We start from the raw sequence: 20,794 nt of genomic DNA on the forward strand, positions 1-20,794 counted from the left end.
ATAACAAAAACAAAATCACAAAAGTACCCATACAGCTGCAAAGCAGATAAAATGTAAATGAGAATTCTGTCAATTTAAGGAGCCCAGGGACTGATGTAAAAAGCCTGAGAATGCATCTTGTCAGTAAAACACACTACTTTGTGTGTACACAAAAGAGCTAAGCAACAAATATGAATTTTCTCTGTTTTAAAAAGGCTCCAGAATGTAAACCTGCACAGATCAGGAGTTAAACACCTGGCTTCATTTCTAAGATAATCTGATATGGGACATTAATTATGTTTTTCTTTCTGGGACTGTGTGGTGTTTTTATCTGATATATAGTGGGAGGTGTTATAAGCTTGGCACATGTGTACAAGACTGCCATAGAGCAGCACTTTCTCATAAATTTTGAGAAGTTGAGTAACTTCCAAATAACAGCCAAATAAGGTCTTCTCACATGCAAGAACCATGAATGAAAATGTTTGTACAAGATTTTATTGCACATCACTTGTGCAATAAATTGTGTTCCATGTTACATCCCCAGCTTGCGGACATAAGTTATGTAAATGTTGATGCCTGAACGCACCACGACGATCCAGTGTAGACCTCCCCTTCAGCAACTCCACGGTGGTTGGTCGCCGTCAGCTCAGGCTCCATCAACCTAGTGCCAAGCTGAGTGGACGACGCTCATCCGACACTTCCTCCACAGCGACCAAAGAGGACAGCTCCGGTGCTTCAAAAGGGAGGAAGCGGCTACAATTAGGGCCGCTTGTGCCGTCAGGCCCACAGCTCGCTAGTCTGGGAGTAGAGTAGACGCTAGTTTGGCTTGTGTGTTAGAATACCCATGTGATTTGTGAGCATTAGTATTTTCCTTTTGGTTGTGTGCACTATTGTGCCCTTTGTGTTTGGTATTGAGCAGAGACGCTCTCACCTTTTGTGAATAGTCATTTTGTGTTGTGATTTGTATAGTTGGAGTAGATTGTGTTTATAGGTATTTAAGAGAACACACACACACACACACACGCATACACACACACACACACACATCCTGTCTTTTCTCTGAGCTCTCTTCAGCAAGTCAAAGTCAGTCTGATGTCAAATCTTGCTCAGTTTCCCTTTGTCTTTTCCTCTCTTCCTCTGATATTGTTGTCTTTGGTTTCTTTGCTGAATCCGCTATGGTAACTGTCCAAAACAGCTATTGCATTGATATCCAGCTGCTGGTGTGTGAGTGTTTGAAAGTGAAATGCAGCTGTACCGTGACGCTCTGGGACTAAAAAAAATGAGTTTCTCAGCCTCAGGATGCTGCAGGGCAACAAGAGCTCCAGAAACGTACATAATTAATGTCTGTGGGGCATTAAAATTAGTTAGAAGCAGAGTTTCAAGGTTGGAATGTTATGCAGTGTTGCTTCAAGACCACTAAAAGTTGCATATTATTTAAACATTTATTAGTGTTGATTCTGATTACATTAACTAAAGCTGAAATTTCATGTTCTATAGTTACACCTGCTGGTTTAGACATTTGAATGGAGGAGGAGGGGTGGAGGAAGGTGTTAAGTCATCAGCTGTGTCCGAATGTCCACCCTACTCCCTAACCCCTCATTCACTACATAGGGCTGCACTACATAGCACACTACACAGTGCACTCATTCTCAAGCTGCCTATTTTTTTGTTGCCGCAAACCAAGTGACTACCGCCGTCAGCACAGCAACCACAACCTGCATCAAGATGTCATTCCAAATCCAATCCAAAGTTGTGTGTAAATATTTTTATTTTTATTCCTTACGTTGTATTTTATTCTTTGTTTGTTTGCTTATAGGTAATTTCGCTCAGCTCAATTTTTTCGCCTCCTTGCGCCATGTTGAACTTCTGCCCGCAATGCATTGTGGTCTATATGGTCTAATGACCATCCATGCTCACTACTTTTCAAGATGCATTGTGGGTAATTTTGAGTGCCCTACTTTTTTCTCTCTGGACATTCGGACACTCCGACAAAATGGCGTGACCCCTATATAGGGCACTATGTAGGGAGTAGGGTGCACATTCGGACACAGCCATAGATTTATACAGAAAAAGGGAAAGAGACTAATTTCCAACACCATTTTCAGTTTTCTGCTTTTCTTTCACGTTTTGGAGCTAAGAATAATCATATAACATTTTCTTACGCAACCATGCCAACAAAAATATGATTTTTTTCTTTTTTTTTGGTCCAAAATCATCACCACTCATTTTAAAGTGCCAATTTAAGCAGTATAAAAAATATATAACTTATGACAATGTAAGAAATCTCGGAACAGGAGCTATTAAAAAAATTATAAATACTGGTAAGAAAAGGAATCACAGGCTGCTCCTCCTCAAGTTCCACCACCATCAAATATATTATTTTTGTCAATTAAAAATATATTTCACAAACAAAACATATATCTAAAAAATGATTATGTAACCATTTGTGCCCAGAGGATCTGGCATATCAACAAGAACAGAAGAAATTACATTTTATTTAGGAGTTGATAAAAGGAGCTCTTGTTAACATAAAATGTCACCTCATGGCTGCAATGACTTCCTGCAGTAGTATGGTGCCTAAAAATAATTAACTTGTTTATATCTGATTAAAATTAGCATGTCATTCTGAGCATATTAGCATGCTAATTGGTATTTAGCTCAAATCCCCACTGTGCTTTTAGCAAAGTCCATTAGAGCTGCTTGCGGTTTCATTCTTATAACATTAAGATAAAAATATCCTTTAAAAAGTCTGGTTTTAAGTTGTAATGAAATTATGTGATTTTTAAAAAAAAATCTGGTTCTGACCAAGCATCAGATGTCACCATGCTCTCTGTGGTTATCTGTAGAGACAGAACATAAAAACATGAAGATTCTTCCATCATTGTCTGCCTCAGTGATTGCCTGTGTACTCCAGCAGGGACTTTGTCTCCCTCCGCGAGATACAAACCTTTTTCTTGGCTCAAGCAAACGGTACTAAACATTCACAGCAGTTGGCTTGTTTTCTGAGTTAATAAGGCTTGAAAAGTTTCAGGAATAAAAAAAAAAAAAAAAAAGCAAAAAAAAAAAAGTAGAGCAAATTCTCCAACCTTACTTTTGTGGGGAGAAATGGACACTGTTCTCCTCCTGCACAAGGTCGCACTACAGATTTAATGAGACACAGTGTGCATATTTGGGTACTGAAATAAATGCTGTAAGGCAGAAACATGAAGCCAGAAGAAATTTAAGATCTACATTTAATATTAATAAAGGGTGTTCCTCACTTCTTGCTTAATGTATGCTGAGAAGATTTTCTCTGGTATGCACAACTCTACACTGGATAAGTGGAGAAAAGAAAAATAAGCAAAGGTGGATGAGAAAGAGAAATAAAAAAATATTGCAACATGTATCAATAGCCAGCATTTACAGATGGTTTCCTTTAATACGGTAACCTTATTTTCTGATCATGTGTATCTCATTCATAGCTGAACATGACATGACAAATCAAATCAAACTTTAATTTATAAAGACATTTTCACAAATTCCTTTACATAAAAACTATTCTGTCGCAGTAAAAACACGAGTCTTCACACAACCAATTATGTGACCTAACAAATTTAAAAACACCCACCTGATCATAATCTCTCTCTTTCTCTCTCTCTCTAGCTCTCTCTCACACACAGGCATACACACACAAACACAAAGCATGCATGTACACCCAACCTCCACCCAGTATAATACTGAATAGTGGAACTTAAAATGTATCTGGATGGATCTTAACAGCCCTGCCTACAAAATTAACTATTTTGTGGATTTTACAATGCTGAACATTAGATGAAACACTTGTATTTAAAACTGCATTTTATAAATAGCACAGCCCTTTTAGCACTTTTATCTTTATATTTCATCTCATGGTGTGTAATTTCACATTGTTAAAATAACGTCACAGGGCGGAGTATCATGAAAAGTTACGCAAAACTACAAACAACTACAAACAACTACAAAAATGCTTCATAATAACACAAACATGATTTGGTGTGCAATAACTAAGCCTTTTCATGTTGCTCATCGTGGATGAAGCAACACCCCTCTTGTATGTTTCTGGAGAGATGTTGCTTTATTTTCCTCTGCACTCAACAGTCAGTTGGCAGATATTTATTTTCTGTCAAATCACAGGCTGAAACCCTGTCTCTCAGCAGCACCTTGGATTTTGACCTCCTCCCAATCTCCAACAAAAATCAGGGCTAATAACCAACCACTGCTTGTCGCACTTTTGTTGCTTGTCTTGACTGATGGTCTGTGTGTTGGTCTGTGTATATCGATTTACTGTAGCTTCAAGCCTAGTTGATGGTTGAAGAATGTGGAACACAGCGTTTATCTTAAATTACTAAATTGTGGCAGAGTTCAGGTCTTGTAAAAACTAGAAAAAAAAACCCTACATGAATTAGAGAAATAAATAAATAAAAAATAAAAACCCCAGCGCATGGCTGGGGTTTTTATTTTTTATGGCAAGCCCTGGATACTGACATGTACCCACATGTACAAAGCACAGGATCAAAAACAAGTTGTTAAAGCCTTTAAAAGAGCTGTTTAAATAATGTGGGTTGTGCTTCTGGAAGCCAAATGAGACACTCCAACCAAAACACACGTGTTCCAAGACAGACTGACACACCTTCAGTCATGTGTTTAAGGCCTCCCTTCATGAGTCGACAGATTATCTAAGTGAGCCTTTGTGACATTCTAGAACTGAGAGAAAATAATACTTTTTTTATCAAAGATTTTTACCAAGGAAATCTCCCATAAGAACCACTGAAACCACCTGTCACAAACTGCCGCATTATAATGGCAGCAACAATTTCACACTCCAGTTAGAAAGGTTGTTTGTTTTCACAGATATAATGCATACCCACTCATACCAGTGATGTTGTAATGGTTCTTGTAAATATCTGACTGGATGCATAGAAAGTCATTCATGAGCAGCAATAAGAGTGGTTCTTACTGATGAAACAAAATAAAGTCTAAGAGAGAGAGAGAGAGAGAGAGAGAGAGAGAGAGAGAAAGCTCATCCCCTGAAAGTACTGCCCTAACTCACTGGTAGCTGCAATATTAGATTCCTACACTCCATTTTGGAGTGTTTACTTATGAATGAGTCCTTTGCAGAAGTATAAAGAGGCATTGGTGGAAATTTGAGACCAGTTCCATTCTCTCACATGTTGAAATGCTGCTGATAAAACAGAAACTTGTACTAAATTTAAACTATTAAAATAAGAGGAAAATGTCTCATTGTCTGCATGGGTTAAACTTCTGGTTAGTAAACAAAGGTCACCAGACAAAAAAGTGTCTGAAAAATTTGACTGGCTCACTCGGCAAAGCTGCAACATTTCTAGAATATTGCTGTACACCGAACCTGCATTGTAATTACTGCTCTTTGGTCAGACTCTTCACTGCTCTATTTCACTGTTGAGTGGTGTCAAATGCATGCACAAGTAATTCCTAATGAGTCATCTGAACTTTGTATTTGATGATCTTTGATGGCCTTGACTGAATATACTGCGAATATTGATGTTACAAGACTGCTCCTGGTCCCTTTATCCAAATATCTGCCTTCAGCGAAGCTTATTGTGCAGCTTGTGAGAAGTATTATTATCAGTTAAGTATTTTATTCTCACTCTACACATGTATACCTTTAACTGATAAATGTTGGGGCTATTTAAAAACTTCTAAATTATGTAAAGTCTTTGAGGCTCAAGAGAGAGCTGCACAAAGTCTGATTGATTCTTTTACATGGAGTACTTTTAGCTTCAGGGTTGACTGAATCTGAAAACTTCAAGATGAAAGAAAAATATAAAGAACAAACTTTTGCTGTGGGATTAGGGATAAATTAGGGTAACAAACTTTTGTAGCCATAACTCATCTCTGTTTTCAAACAGGGGCCTGACCATTAGCTGCTACTACATGATACAAACAGATATCTTACTAAAATATAAGCAGCTCAACTGCAGTGTGTGTAAGATAAGAATCATATTTTGATTTGGGAGAAGAACAAAAGCATTCTTTTTTTTGTTGTTTCTTTTTTTTTTATGGGTGATTTTTTTTTTTCACTAGTTGCCATTCATCATTTCACACACTGATTAAAGCATATTAACCAGTAGTTGCCCCAGAAGCAAACAGCTAAAGATTATCTGTTGTAATAAGAGCACCATAATAGATAAACCCCTTAGCAGCAGTCCAGGACACAGATGAGAGCTGGGTCACTGACAGCACAGATGCCTGCACCAAGGTCGAAACAAATATTTAACATACATTACAGGTGCACTCTGTGGGACTTCCATTACACAAAGGTGTTTATTAAATCCTTTAGATTTGACACTTGTTAGGAGTTTGTATCTTCTTTCCATCCCTTAATGGTCTGCACCAAACAAACAAAACATTTAAAGAAAAACATCTAAACATCTGGCAGGATTGTGGTTGAAATACTGTATCATCTCAGACAGTGTTACATGACTGGAAGAAAATCTTGAATGACAAATATGAAAAAGAGATCATTTAAGTATTTGGTGAAATCACGATAAAGGAATTCGACAGCAACACTCAAGCATTTCCACATATGTACTGTAAAGCCTGGTACACACATACAGATTTTCGGGCTGTTTTTGTCTCAGTTTTGCCCTTCCCGACCACAGACGTGAAACGCCCAATTATCCTGACTCTTAAAAGATTTCTCTGTCCAATTATCATTTGGTCTGTGGTCTACAAACAGATTTGTCCAGATAATCCGCTCCAAAATGGGTCGTAGCCGACAATCGGAAATATTGAACATGTTCAAAATTTCAGAGCCGATTTCTGAGGAATGCCGATGACTCGTGCATTGTGACTGCGTGGATGGTGACGTGTACGGAATGTAGCCAATCAGAGAGCGAGATGGCTGGGGGAAAAGAAATGTTTTTGCCAGTTGTTGCCATTGCTCTTCTTCTACGTTTCAACGTTTCTCCGGCTCGGAGGACTAGATTTTAGATCACTTGCGGGACAGCATCGTTATGTGTGTGTTGTTCTGTGATTAGATTATCGGAGCACACCACACAGATTATGATCACAACTGTTAAATGCCTGATTTTTTGTGTTCATGTGTGAGGTCTCGACCAGATAAAAAGTCTCATAAGATTAAAAGATTGTTGTGTGTACCAGGCCTAAACAGAACTCAAGATAAGGGACTACATATCTGTGCATTCTTAAAAACACTTATTAATAATAGTTTTTGAAAGAAAAAAATATTTACTTTGCCATGGAACATAAAGATCGGACTAAGGAGAAGTGGGAAAAAAGGTAATGTGGTCTGATGAGTTCAGATTTACCTTGTTTTAGATTGATGGTCTCAGCAGGGTAAGAAGAGCACATGACGTGCTGCATCCATCAAACCTGCACACTGTAAAGCCTGTCAGAGCATTGTTATGAGCTGAAGACGCATTCTGGTCAGCAGTATATTACATGTTCAAAATATGAATTCAGCTGATTACCTGAAACATGCTAATGTACAGATGTGTGTAACGTGTGTAAGGACATTCCCGCACAAATTTATAGTGTGGAATTTATCACTTTGTACTTTGCGTCTTGTACTAAGGAATATGTGCAAATAGATTGCTGATGTCACAGTATGCACTCTCAACATCCACATAAATTCTTTATTTACCCAAATTAAACATTTTTCAAACGGTACTAAAGTTAGATTCAGCCATGCACCCTAATCATTTTCACAGCCAATCATTTGTTTGTTTGCTCTGATCTTCTTGGCACAAACACAGAGTAGTTTCAGAGCAGATACTAGTTCCCAAAAGGGATCCTGTTAGATCCATATCTTGATTTGGGACCTGTGTGGCAGAGAGATACCAACTACACAGAAGCTATTATGGTACATATCCATATCCAAGTGTCCACCTTTGGGTTTTTGGCCACCAGTATTTTCAAGCATTAGATCGGAGACAGATCAGGCATTTTCCAGCCATCACTGAACAGGATTATGGGGTCCATGTTGGACGCTATTACTTCCCGGGATCAAAAATATGAATAAATGTTGACTTGACTAAGGTGACTGAACATTTGACTGACTTGAACTTTATCAACAAGCCACCTGATGGCTGTTCAGTAAAGTTTCTTTTCTTCCATCTTTTGGTTGTTCCAGAGAAAAACACAAGCAATAACTATGTGACTTTTAAAGGGATGTTATTGTTTAAATAAAAACATAAGAGAAAATAGTTCTTTGCATTTTTTATTATTATTATTGTTTTAACCATGGAAAGCACTTTGTGCTGCATTTATGTATGAAAAGTGCTCTATAAATAAAGACTGATTGATTGATTGATTGATTGATTTTTAATTGATAGCATTGAACTAGTTGCATATGCAGTAGATAAACTTGTGGTGGCACCTATGAAAGTATTTATTTAGTATTTGCTTTAAAAATGCATTGCTATATATAATAACAAAAATAATTTCCTCCATCTATTGATGAAAATCATCATCACGATACAGCTATTCAGTAGTATTGCCAAAGAGTAAAATGTATTAGTCTTCTAATCTAATGACACAGTATGAACCCATAATTTTAGGAATAACAGTTATATAATTGGATGAAATTAGTAAAATATGCCCATATGACTTACCAAGTTAACTACTTTCACACTTGAATCTGTTCAAAAACTCAGAGGCAAAATCACAAATCCTTCAGTCTGCTCAGTTCATTTTGTTGACATGAGCTACCTCTGCTGAGGACATTTTCCAAGATCTGACACAGAGTTCGGTGTTGGGAAGCACAAGAGAAGTCAATTAGCAAGGCTCAGAAATTCTAAGTGATTTTCTCCCTTGGATGATATTCACAGTCATTGAATAGTAAGGAGCAAATTGGCTGCACACACCATTACATTACTGTGACCCCGTGGATAAGCAGCTTTGTCTCAACCTGGCTGTTGGAGTGCCTCTCCCTGTGAAAGCTTCCATGCAGAGCTTTGTCAGACTAATCCATTCTGTGGAGTGTTTCCTGCGCTTGACTGAGAATACTGAGGTTTTCAGAAGACGGGAAAAAAGCGTATTGTTCATCCCTGTCCTTGTTACTGTGCCATTTTTAAATGACAGTAAAGTTTTGTCTAGGTGAACGCAAGAGTACATTCACAACTGGACATCACACAGTTGTGGTTATTGCACATCCATTTGTTTAAAGAGTTTGGTAGGAAGTTGTCGGAAAGTTGTTTGCTTGCGATGCACCATCTGTTATTTTTTTATGTTTAATAAGATGACTTTAAATCTTTGAGGATGCAGATAATCAGGTACATTTTCACAAGAGGGAGTCCTGCTGATCTTTGGAAAATGTTGACTTCTAATTTTTGATTAAGGATACATATAGTAGAACTGAATATACTTTTTGTTTTTTTAAGTCCAGTTAAAGCATGTTAAATGACTGACATCACTCCCGGAACTATTGTAGACACAAAGGAATAGCTGCACTAAATATCTTATTACTCAGATTTATCACCTGCTTGGACTCAGCTGGTAATGAACAATGAATCTGCATGCACACATCCTGATGGACAGGTTTTGTGAGAGTCAGTTTTGAATAGCGCTGTATAGTCCAAACTGTTACAAGATGACAGTATCTTCCCAGAAAGTACATGTTATACACACACAGGAATTGCACGACTTGCTGTGGAATTACTAAAGACTCATTGGGGATATATTTCCACAACTGTTACCTAAAGATAATCCAGTTCTCTAGCTGACATGCAAGCACTTTCCTACAGTTTCATAACAATGTTAAAACATGTCTATATTCATGGAATACTTTCCAAGTACAGAAGTGTCACAGATGTTTCATAATGTGGATTTCCAATTTAGATATTCCCCACAAGCACCAACTGTTAAGCGTAAAGTGCAAACATCACACCAAATCTTTCAGATGCACCAGCAGAAAGGATAACTACACTTTGCAGCAAAAAGTATTTCAGCAAGATGAAAAAGGGTTTAATCAACAATGCAAGACCATCATTGCTTTTCTCTTGGAACTCCTGTCAACCCGCTTCTGCTTCAATTGTTCATAGGGCATAACATGCCAATTATTCACTGTCACATCTCGAGTGAATGCTAAATTAAAATTAAGCCAACCTCACGGTCACCGCATTCAGTAAGTTTAAAATGATGCATGGAAATCAAAAGGAGAAGAAACAGCGAGGATCTATGAGGGAAGCGTATCAGCACGTTTGCAGCAGGGTGGAGGGGGTAGGGGCTAATATTTTTCTTCTCTCTCTGCAGAAGGCATGATCTCAGCTGTAGAGCAAGCAAACTCAATATCCTGAGGATAGATTTTTTTGTAAGTTGGTTTTCACAGCGTATGTGTTTCAAAATGTGACACAAAGTTTAAATCTAAATAAATATATTGAAAACACGACTCACATCAGTCCAGTGGATTTCCTTCTCATTTTTACTGCAGCAGCTTGTGGAAAGACAAGCCTTTCATGGCCTCTCCTTGAAGCTCACCAGTGGGACAGAGTTAACGGTGTCCAGGCCATGCAGAGCCATCCATCCTGAAGCACAGAAGTGACACCAAGCTGCAGCCTGTGCCAGATGATGGAGGCTGCCACCAACTCTGTTAAAACACTGTTGGACAGACCCCATTCCACCCAGTCCTCAGAGACTTGCAGTCTTCCCGACATTCACTTAGGATAACACAGGGACACCAAAGCAGACGTTATTTATTTATGAACACTTCCAGGAAGTGTGTCCACATCGTTTTAGATTGCATTAGATATGGACATGCGACTGTCAGGGGTTGGGGTTAAATCAATGATGTCAGAGCCTTGTCCTCACCACTACCCTGCCCCGAGTGTAGTTTTCATGGCCATCTATTGTGTAATGAAGGTCTTGTACCATTAGAAGGTTACAGAGTCCTGTGGTGTCCTTTGTGTCCCGTACATTTATTTTGTGTCCTGTGTCCTATACACAGGTGTATAGTTCTAAGTCATAGTGTCATGCTCATGGTTTTGTCATTTTCCCACTTTCAAAGTTTTTTAAGGGAAAGTTTACTGGCAAATAAAGGGGCTAGTGTGTTTTATAATGAACATCTAAAGCGACCTGGTAAAAAATGATATGTTTAATCTATAACTCAAGAATATACATATGATGGATGCTTTACATTTACTTTGTTCCAATAATCAAAATGTCCTATTATAATTTAAGAAGGAAAAAGCTGATTTCCATGGGGAGTGATAAAGTCAGACTGTGCTACCATGGTTATAAAATATTTTGTTTCAGGCTTAAAAAAAGCCTGAAAAACATTATTACACATTATTATACTTCTAATTAATACTACATAAGTTTCTGACCATTAAAGGTCCCATATTATACAATATTTCAACAGTTTCTTATGGGTGTCAGAGGTCCTGACACCCATATGGTTCAAAGTGCATTACCCCAAATTCAGCCTTGGTTCTTAATTTCAGCCATTCCAAATGTGGCTCTAGTGAGCTCCACTGAGAACAGGCTGTTTCTGTGTCTGAACCTGGTGCATGTCTACGCCCCTCTCTGGGAGAGGATCCAGTTTTTGCTCTGTTAACTGGGCGGGCAGGTCAATGGCATTATCCACTACCAGGGGGAGTGGCATTCCTGGAGCCATCATTGCCCTGCAGCATCAAGGGACTTAAAAACTACCCTTAACAGCTTTATGTTCTAGCCTGGAGCACCCCGTGATAGCTGTGGTTTGTTTTATGCCATTGAATAACACACTAACAACTGGATATCAACACATAGGCTGTTTTGCACGTCACAATCTGATTCTGCAAAGTATCTTTGCCTTGCTTCCTTCAAAGCAAGAAAAAGAAAGAGAATGCGCAACAGAACTAGATTTAACATTGGGCTGACTTTTACTGGCTGGAGAAAACTCAGAGAAGAGATAGAATACAGAAGTCAATGTTACTCATGGCTTGTAAAGCGACTTCCAAAATCCAAAACTTACGACTCCTTAGAAATAAAGCATTGCTGAATACACTGGCAGATCTAGAAAATTTGACAGGGATGGCAAAGGAGGAAAAAGAGATCTCGACAGGGTGGCACTAGTTTTCTTTACATGGTGAACTTATGATCTGTTAAAATGTTAAATCTGTCATGATCTTAATTTATTTTCTTGTTTTTTTTTGTATTTATTTATTCTTGCCATGTTTAGTTCTGTTTTGGTTTTATTCTGTTCATTAGTTCACCTGGTTTGATTTGTTTATTCACTTCACCTGTACCTCATTGGTCCCTCTGTGTGTATATATATATATATATATACATGAAGTCTTCATGTATTGTAGTGGTCATGCCTTGTTTTGTAGTCTTAATGTCACGTTTAGTTCATGGTAGTCTTCATGTGTCTTAGTTCCACAGTCTTGCCTTTATGATCTTTTGTTTTTATTTATTAAAACCTTGTTCCTGCACCAGTCTGCCTCCCACCTTGTAAGCCTGTGTTTGGGTCCACCTCTCATCCATGTCACAGATACTTACAGACAGAATCAGCATCAGTTTATCTGAACGAGTTAGGCTGAGCTTACACCAGAAGACTTTTAAAAGATTTGCACAAGACTCTGAAAGACTGCCAGCTCTCATCTAAAGACCAATGTTTAGAGTCTTAAGTCTCGTCTCAGACTGAGATTTGACAAAGACTGTGGATCTAAAGGGTCACAAATTACAAGACTGCAACTAGATTCTTTTAGCACTTTTTGTGACATGTTGGACAGTTGATATGGAACAGGGCTGATCTGCACACAGTAAAGCAAGCAAGGGGAGAGTTTCCCTCCAGGAGGGAATTACACATCATCCTTATTAAGTGTGGCTTTGCATCTCTACCAGGTGTTACACCGACTCATCAGAATCTGGAGGGATGAATGAGTTTTCATTCTCTTATTTGTTAGATCATTATACTGTAACACATAAATGATCCACAGCAGACATTTACTTCTAATAACCACCCGCTCCTCTTTCTGGACAGTCCACCGACGTCGTTTCATCACCGCTTTTTGTTCGTCTTTTTTTTTTTTTTTTTTTCCCCTGTCCTTTTTTGCCGGTGGTCTGAATGCCAGGATTCCTGTTTCTGCTTTTGTCAGACCTCATCTATTGGTTGTTGATCGTGTTTCGTCACTGCGACTTGCGATAATATCTAACATGTTAGAAATTGTCGCAGATCTAAGACTGGAAAAAGATTAACGTTAAACAGCGCAGATTACCAGCTCACACCTAACGACCGAGATGACGTGAGCACGCTGTGACTCCAGCAAAACTCCTAAGATTTCCTAAAGACTTCCGTTTTTAGTCTGCAACTGTGAAAATCGTTTGGTGTGAGCCCAGCATTACAGATTATTTGAACAAATGTTTTTTTTTTTTGCCTTTTTCTTCTTCCAAATCAGTCCACATTGCAAGAGTAACATTTAGTGTAATGACTGTATTAAATCTTTTCATCATGTTGACACACAACTGATCTGATCACTTGATCTTAAGTCCATGTAAACATGCCAGCTGGAATCTCTGATCAGATAGAAGACATATTTGTCCATGGAAACGTAGTTATTGATCGTCCTCAGTGCATCAGTGCAGTATGGGAAAATCTCCTATATGTAAATGGGGTTGAAACAACAAAAACACTTTAACCCATATAGGCCAGAAAGTCCAATTTTTTTAATATGAGGTCTTTATTTGGCTCTTTAACAAAATGTAACAAGAAAATGAACATTTGTTGGGGGGGGGTCTACCATTTATTACCATGTGACAGTTTAAAAATACTATAATGTGGTTTTCTGCTGCTGGGTATCTCTTAGGGGGCAGAAGACAAGTATCAGATTGTGTTTAACAGGACTTTAAGCAAAAAATATACCATAAATTGAAGCAAAATGTCTCTGTATGTGACAAATATGTCACGTCGGGCTCTTACGGGTTAAAATGATTTACTCAGTCATTATCCTTTTAAGAAAATAGAGACAAATTTAGGCTTTTATTCAAAAAGAGATTCCTCAAACTAAGTACAGAAAAAGAACAATGAATAAATAAATTGTCTACATTACTAAAGCCTCACATATTGACCCTTGTAACCACCCCCATTGTTTGAAAGGATGTAACAGAAAGGGTGATCTGCCTTATTGCTGATATTGATCACACAGAACTGTCACTGAAGCTTTAGCCCCTCAAACAGTGACTCAAACTTTTTTTTTATAATAAAGTTCTTCATAAATTGCTCCCCCGTTTTCTATAATGGAAATATGCTCCAACAAATTGCTTGCGAGTGAGTCACTATTGGTACATGATTAATGGATGTATTAAACCATGACCGTCTGTTGCCTTCAGCAGACACTGTTCATTAAACATTTAACTTAAACTCTGAGTGGTAAAACATCACCTGTGGAAACTGACTTCACCTGGTGAAAGTTAAGACGCTCAGTTGCTCCACTCTGCCATGTTGCCGATAGGCCGTCTCTGTCTCTTAGTGGTACACCATCATGTGTGGCCATCAAGCGTTGCGGGAATCAGACGCAGGTGATTTGATGCAGGGCTGTAATGTGCCATTTTAAGTACTTTAACAGCTGAGCTGTTCTTAATTAAGAGTCTACAAAATGTTACCATACTTTAACTTTTTAATGTTTTTTGTCAACACACTTCATTAATAGCCATTAGTATCAAGGGCTGTAAGCAAGGGCTACTAAGCACATTTCATTTGAAGTCTGACCCTTCCAGCAGAAGTGAACATCTGCTGGTCTGACTGCAGATGTGAATGCTCTTGGACGGGGAATGGTGCCTTGGGGAGCACCCACTACTTATTTTATAAGAGCAAATGAGACATGCTTTCATGTCTCCAATGGTTTCCAGTAACACCAGGAAAAGTAGCTAGATTTGTTGCTAGTCGCTTTTTTGAAATAGAGTCGCTAGAGCGGTCTGAAAACTCACTAAATATAGCCATAAAGTAGCTAAGTTGGTAAAAATTTACATTAGCTGAGCTCTGATGTGTGTATCAATAGCTGCATTTCCATTACAGTTTTTCGCAAAGTAGAAGTGACATTTCTAAAACTTTGACAAAGTACAATTGAAGATTTTCACATGTTTCCATTGAATGGCGTTTAGCCCACAAGCCATAATTCCCGTAAAATTGCGTTCCACGAGACTCCACTTTGAGGAGGAGAGAGATTTCTAATTCCTGGTAAAACTCTACATTTCACAAAACTGTTTCCATTACACTTTTGCAATATACTACTATATCAACACAGCTGGAAAACCACCAAATTGCAGCGTTAAAAACTTTTTAGCAATATTCGAGTTTTTTTTTTTTTTTTTTTTTTTTTTCGAAATGTAGGTGTTTCCATTGCCAGTTTTTTTATTGCAATATTTAGGTTTTGTGCAATTCTAGGTGTAGTGGAAACACAGCTAGAGTAATTTGTGTACCAGGTAATGCAAATTGCGATTAACTCAATTTTTTTGCAACTAATTAATTGGAATTAATCCGTTAAAGTCTCCCTTTCAAATAGGGAATCAGATTTCAGCACATGTCACCTTTTTAATTAGCAGAAATTACAATCAGCAGTGAAATTCAGTTGCTCTAAAAAAGGTCCCCCCCCCCCTTTTTTTATTTTTTTTTTATTTTTTTTACTGTCTTCTCTTTACTCAGCTAGATTACATTTTTGTGAAGCATAAAACAGTGAATTTAAATGCAGATTATGCTAGAAAGTTGCTTATAAACTGACACTTCCATCCCAGCATACAACTGATGAATCTTAACATTCACCAACACCAAAGTGCGCTAGGAACGGAAACCTCAGTCAAATTTGTTTTTATTCTGCGCTGGTGTGAACAAATGAGTTTTAGTAATTTACTCTCTTTAACTAGATATGCTCAAGTAGTGATCTGATCTTTTTGTTACAAAATCAATAAATTAATTAATAAATAAACAAGCAAATAAAAACAAAATATAAAAATTTTGTATGGATTTAAGCTGATTATGCAAACAGTAAAAAACCTTTTTCCTACATTCAAGACAAAATTAGGTCAGTGTCATGCACTTAAACAGAACTACTTTATTATTAATCATTATAAGGAAAATAAAGGTGGAAGATCCCAGAGTTAGTGGAAAACTTTATGACCCTTTTAAAACATGTGATGAAGACTAAAACCATTTAATTCTGCAGAAATCCATTTTTTATAAGTGTACTCAAGTAATTCTCACTTCATCTTCATCACTTTAAAATCCAGTTGACCATAGCAGCTAAATTTCTAACCAGAGTTTTATGTCTAAATAAGGTTAAACTTCAGAATCTTAAACCTACTGTCAAGCAGAACCCCCTTATTCAATTTATTCATATTATAAATTAATAATGCCGGCTATTTTATTATGCACAAAGGATAATGGGGATTACAAATCAGTCCACAAAATCAAGGACTCAGTCTGCAACAGTAGGGCTCGTGTGGAGTAATTAATTGCGCTCAAACCATCAATCCAGTTTACAGATGCAAGACATAACGTCTTAAAGTGAAGATATTAATGATGAGCTCTCAAACTTTCAAGTGAACTAATCGTTTACTTTCCTTATAGATCACAATGCCTGTAAAGACAAAACCGGTGGTTATAATTCCAGTTCATAACTTCGCCACTGAAGTGGGCCGAGTATAGTATAATGAGGACCTTTGAGATCCTCTTTTGATGCAACCATTTGATGTCAGCTCTGAATTGTGGGCATTTTTAAAATTTCACTTGGTAAGTACTTCAATGAATGTCAAACATGAATAATAAATGTAAAGAATCTCCGTTTGTGATGTTTGGGGAAGTTTGTAAATTAGCAGTTTTTTTTTTTTTTTTTTCTTGTATCCACATACAGTATGAAAAACAATCTGGCCTTGAATGTGCTGACTTTTAAAGTAAATATTTCAGAAGCAAGAATATTTTCTGTGTAATATTATTAGTTGTCAGTCAGATGAAATTATTGACTTTAATTTGATGAGTTTCATGAAAAAAAAGAAGAAATCCTGGCCATCACTTCTGAATTAAGTGGGAAAAAGCTTATGAAAGCCACATTCCTTTAATAAAAACTTTAAAGTTATGATTTGACATCAGTATAGGCTTCTATAGTGATGTCAAACTTTAGAAGAGTGAAGAAGAGTGCCAAGCTTTCTTTAGGAGGGAGACTCAAAGATGTGCTATGAAGAAGAGAAGGGCAGTCCATCACTTTGGCTTTTTCTTTTTAAACTGAACCTCTGTCTGTACAGGGATGTGGTAAAAAGGCAAAACACATTTTCCTCCATGTAAGAAAAGTATGTTTTAAGGATTTAATGGGGGTTTACACAGTTTCACTGTTTTGGGTTAACATACAGCTAAATGATATATAATGGCATTTCAGTTTCTGAACTGATATAAAATGCTAAAGATATATTCAACTATTTGACTCATGCACATACACTTATGTACTAAAAAATATCCAGTTAAAATTTGAATGATTCACTGTTATTATTCATTTAAATGCCAGCATACTTAATTGAAGCTCCTGGCTTAATGTGAGCGTTGCCTCAATCACTGAAGCTAGCAAAAGTGTTTACAAAACTAGAACTGGAAGGATGTATTGGCTGGATAAGCAAGATAAAAATGTGGCTCACCAATTAAATAAAAATAAAATGAAAGACGAAAGGATGCTTTCATTTATTCTTTGACTAAATGAGGAGCGAATGTGTTTAATTTGGAAGAAAACTGTCCCGTAGTCCATGAGACATTTAAGATAATGAGTAACAACATGCTGGTTCACAGATTCCCATCTTTCCCTCTGTTGTTTTTAATGAGGTCGATTCTGAAGTGAGCTGCTGAATGTGACTCATCACTCTCTGGTTTCTTATTTAAAGCTTTGTTTTCCCTTCCCATTTCTTAAAAGAGGACACAGTATCATACAGGGGACCAATATATTAAATATGAAAAGGGAATTATTTGATGTCACATTTACTGCACGGTTTTGCATGAGAAAATGTGAATGATTCTTAGGACAAATAACTTTAATGCATTAAATAATTTGTTTAAACATAGAAAAGCAGAACTTATCAATAACCCTGGAAAATTAGCTTTCATTTGGCAAAAAAGGTGGATTCTTTTACTTTCAATTAAAAACATAAAATACTTGTTTTCATGTCTGAGCCTCTTCAAAGAATAAATGTGTGAAAACAGTAAGTGGAGTGGTGCCTTTTCCTTTTGTGCTTGTTGGCTCACTCAGTCCAGTAGGAGCTTGTGAACTGTAGAGACGACAGATTAGAGAGAATGGGGTGTTGTGTTTGAGTCAGCCTTGGTTTAGGTCGGGTGTGAATAAGGGATTGTTGAATGAATGGAGGACACTGCGGCTCTCAACGTTGAGCAGAGAAGCTCTACAGAGGCAGGATCAAAGAGCTCAGTCAACCAAGGCAGCTGCTCAACTCAGACTTTAGTCAACCAACCACACACACTAATCTGTAGCTGAAGTCTTGTAAGAGAAAAGCAGGGCACCAACCCCCACCAGCCCCACCAGTGACAAAAAGTAAATTTTACATAGTGAGTATACACACAAACCATTGGATCGTTTTCGCTAATAATACATGACCAAGGATAATGTTTTTATTTCAAGCAACTTTTAGATCATAACCAATTATAAACAGCCAACTTAAAAGTTATAAAACTTTAAAATTCAGACATCAAAGTAACTAAAAAATAACAGATCTGTACTCAAAAAAAATAGAAATTTTGTAGTTTAGAATGGAAAAAAAATATGAAATTGTCTTTATATGTAAATAGTTTTTCATGATTTTACAGCTGTTCAATATGAAGTTTTAGATTAAAGCCTTATCATTTAATCAGATCATTAACACTTAAACCACTTGGTAAAGAAAATTTCCAGTGAAACTTTACAATGTAGAATTGTTCACTTTTCTCTTGTTTTTATGAAAAGTCTTGAGGTCTTTTGTGAACTTTGATTAAATTCAAGATTAAATTCAAGGCAAAGACTCGTGCTGTTAACCAGCATCAAACTGCACACAAAATACTGTATGTCAGACATGAAAGTAAAGCAATCAGTAGTTTTTTGTTACACTATCTTCTTTTATATGACTCTGCTCTGCAAGTATATAAACAACTACATAAAAACATAATTATCTGCAAACTGTAATGAGACAAGTCAGAGGAATAAATACATCTTTTGAATAAATAAAGTCGAATGTTCTTTTTACTTTTTAGAATCCTGTTGTCACCTGTAAGCTAGTTTGTGTAGTACCAGATCCAGCATGCTTATTTGTTGTGATACCTTACAGCTCGATACTGGACTATTACTACAAAGGAAGAATTGTTAAACTTTTTAGTGTCAGAACGGGGGCTCACTTCATTCAACAGCGGATCTGCATTGTAACTTAGACACCTTACACATTTAAACTGTTCCCAAACAGGTTCTGACCATAACAAAGTATAAGCACCTGCAGAAGCACTACCTACTGATAAATCAATTCTCATGAAAAAATAAATAAATAAATAAAAGTAAGAGCATCGATGCCATCTCACCTAACACTAATAAATAATATAATATGGTTAGTCCCCATGTATTTAAGATTATTTATTTATTATATTGCATTCATTGCCCCACACAGTTTCCATGTTTGAACCCCTCTTACAATCTGGATTCAGTCCACTTAAGTTTCTGACAGAAATAAAAACTGTGTTAAAAACCGCAATATAGCAGTTAAACGGCAGCAAATAAACAATAATTCTCAAGTTATTTGAAGAAAAGAAACAGAAAAAGAAGAAGAAGAAAAAAAAGATAACACCAAGGATCACTGGCCACAAACCAGTTGGCATAACAGTTTCAGTCTCTAATCACTTGACTGAGCATGAGGCATCTCTTGTCATGGTTCATCCACTGCAATTAATCTTTAACAGATGTGATGCAAGCGTCTCCATCTCTAACACATCCAGCCCAGTTCTCTTTATCTCAGTGTCTCCAGCTTTTTGTCTGACACACATAACGACTGGAAATATTTATCACATCCTGTGCTCTTGATGCAGTTTACCTTAGGGCACCTGCTGGGCCACTGCAGAGAGAATTAATACTTGTTGTCCGTGAAATCATCCTGAGACAAAAGAATCCAGCGGTGTAGCACTGCAAAGTTGTTTGAGAGCTTTATTTATTTTTTCATCATTTCTCTGTGAGAGAATGTGAAGCTGACTGAGAGGTGGTTTAAAAGAGTCTTCAACCAGAAGATTGGACGTTCTGAATACTCAAGCCCTAATTCTGGTGTGCAATAGTCATTTGTGGCTTCAGGATTGCTCAATAATGCATCAAAACCCACAGGCCTCCAGAGAAAGCAGTCAGTAATCAAAAAGTGACTTATGGTTTTCATAATAGCAGCCTATAAATAAGTGGAGAGAGAAATGAAGGTTATGTAAAACTGATGAGGGAGGATTCCAACCCAATGACGTGGATGAAGCTTAACGTGGAGAGAAGAGCTATGATGTTAAGAAATGTGGCGATTTTGCTCATATGCTGAAGATGGATTTGCAGAAGTGATTTGTGTCACCAGTATTACTATGCTAGGTGCTGATATACAGTTTGAACATTATTCTGGAGGTAGTGTCTCTAAAATGACGTGATTCATGTTGAAATAAATTCCAACCTTTAAATTATTTGATATGTTTAAAGTAAATCTTGCACAACATGCAGCTCTCAAAATAGTCTTTACAAAGGTATTACATCCATTCTGATAACGTTTGTTTCCTGAGTTCTTGAAAGTTTTATGAATTGCATGCACTACATTTAAAAAACACTTAATTTCTGAAAAATTAAGTTGTGAATGC

The 20,794-nt window shown here is 37.1% G+C and overlaps 1 protein-coding gene across 2 annotated transcripts in view; it reads right to left on the minus strand.

Annotated features, from left to right (window-relative positions):
- Nucleotides 1-20,794, minus strand: part of gpc6a (glypican 6a) — a 161,204-nt gene that overhangs the window by 106,298 nt on the left and 34,112 nt on the right. The window lies entirely within an intron of this gene.

The sequence above is a fragment of the Melanotaenia boesemani genome, chromosome 1 (assembly GCF_017639745.1).
Source record: "Melanotaenia boesemani isolate fMelBoe1 chromosome 1, fMelBoe1.pri, whole genome shotgun sequence".
Lineage (NCBI taxonomy): Eukaryota > Metazoa > Chordata > Actinopteri > Atheriniformes > Melanotaeniidae > Melanotaenia > Melanotaenia boesemani.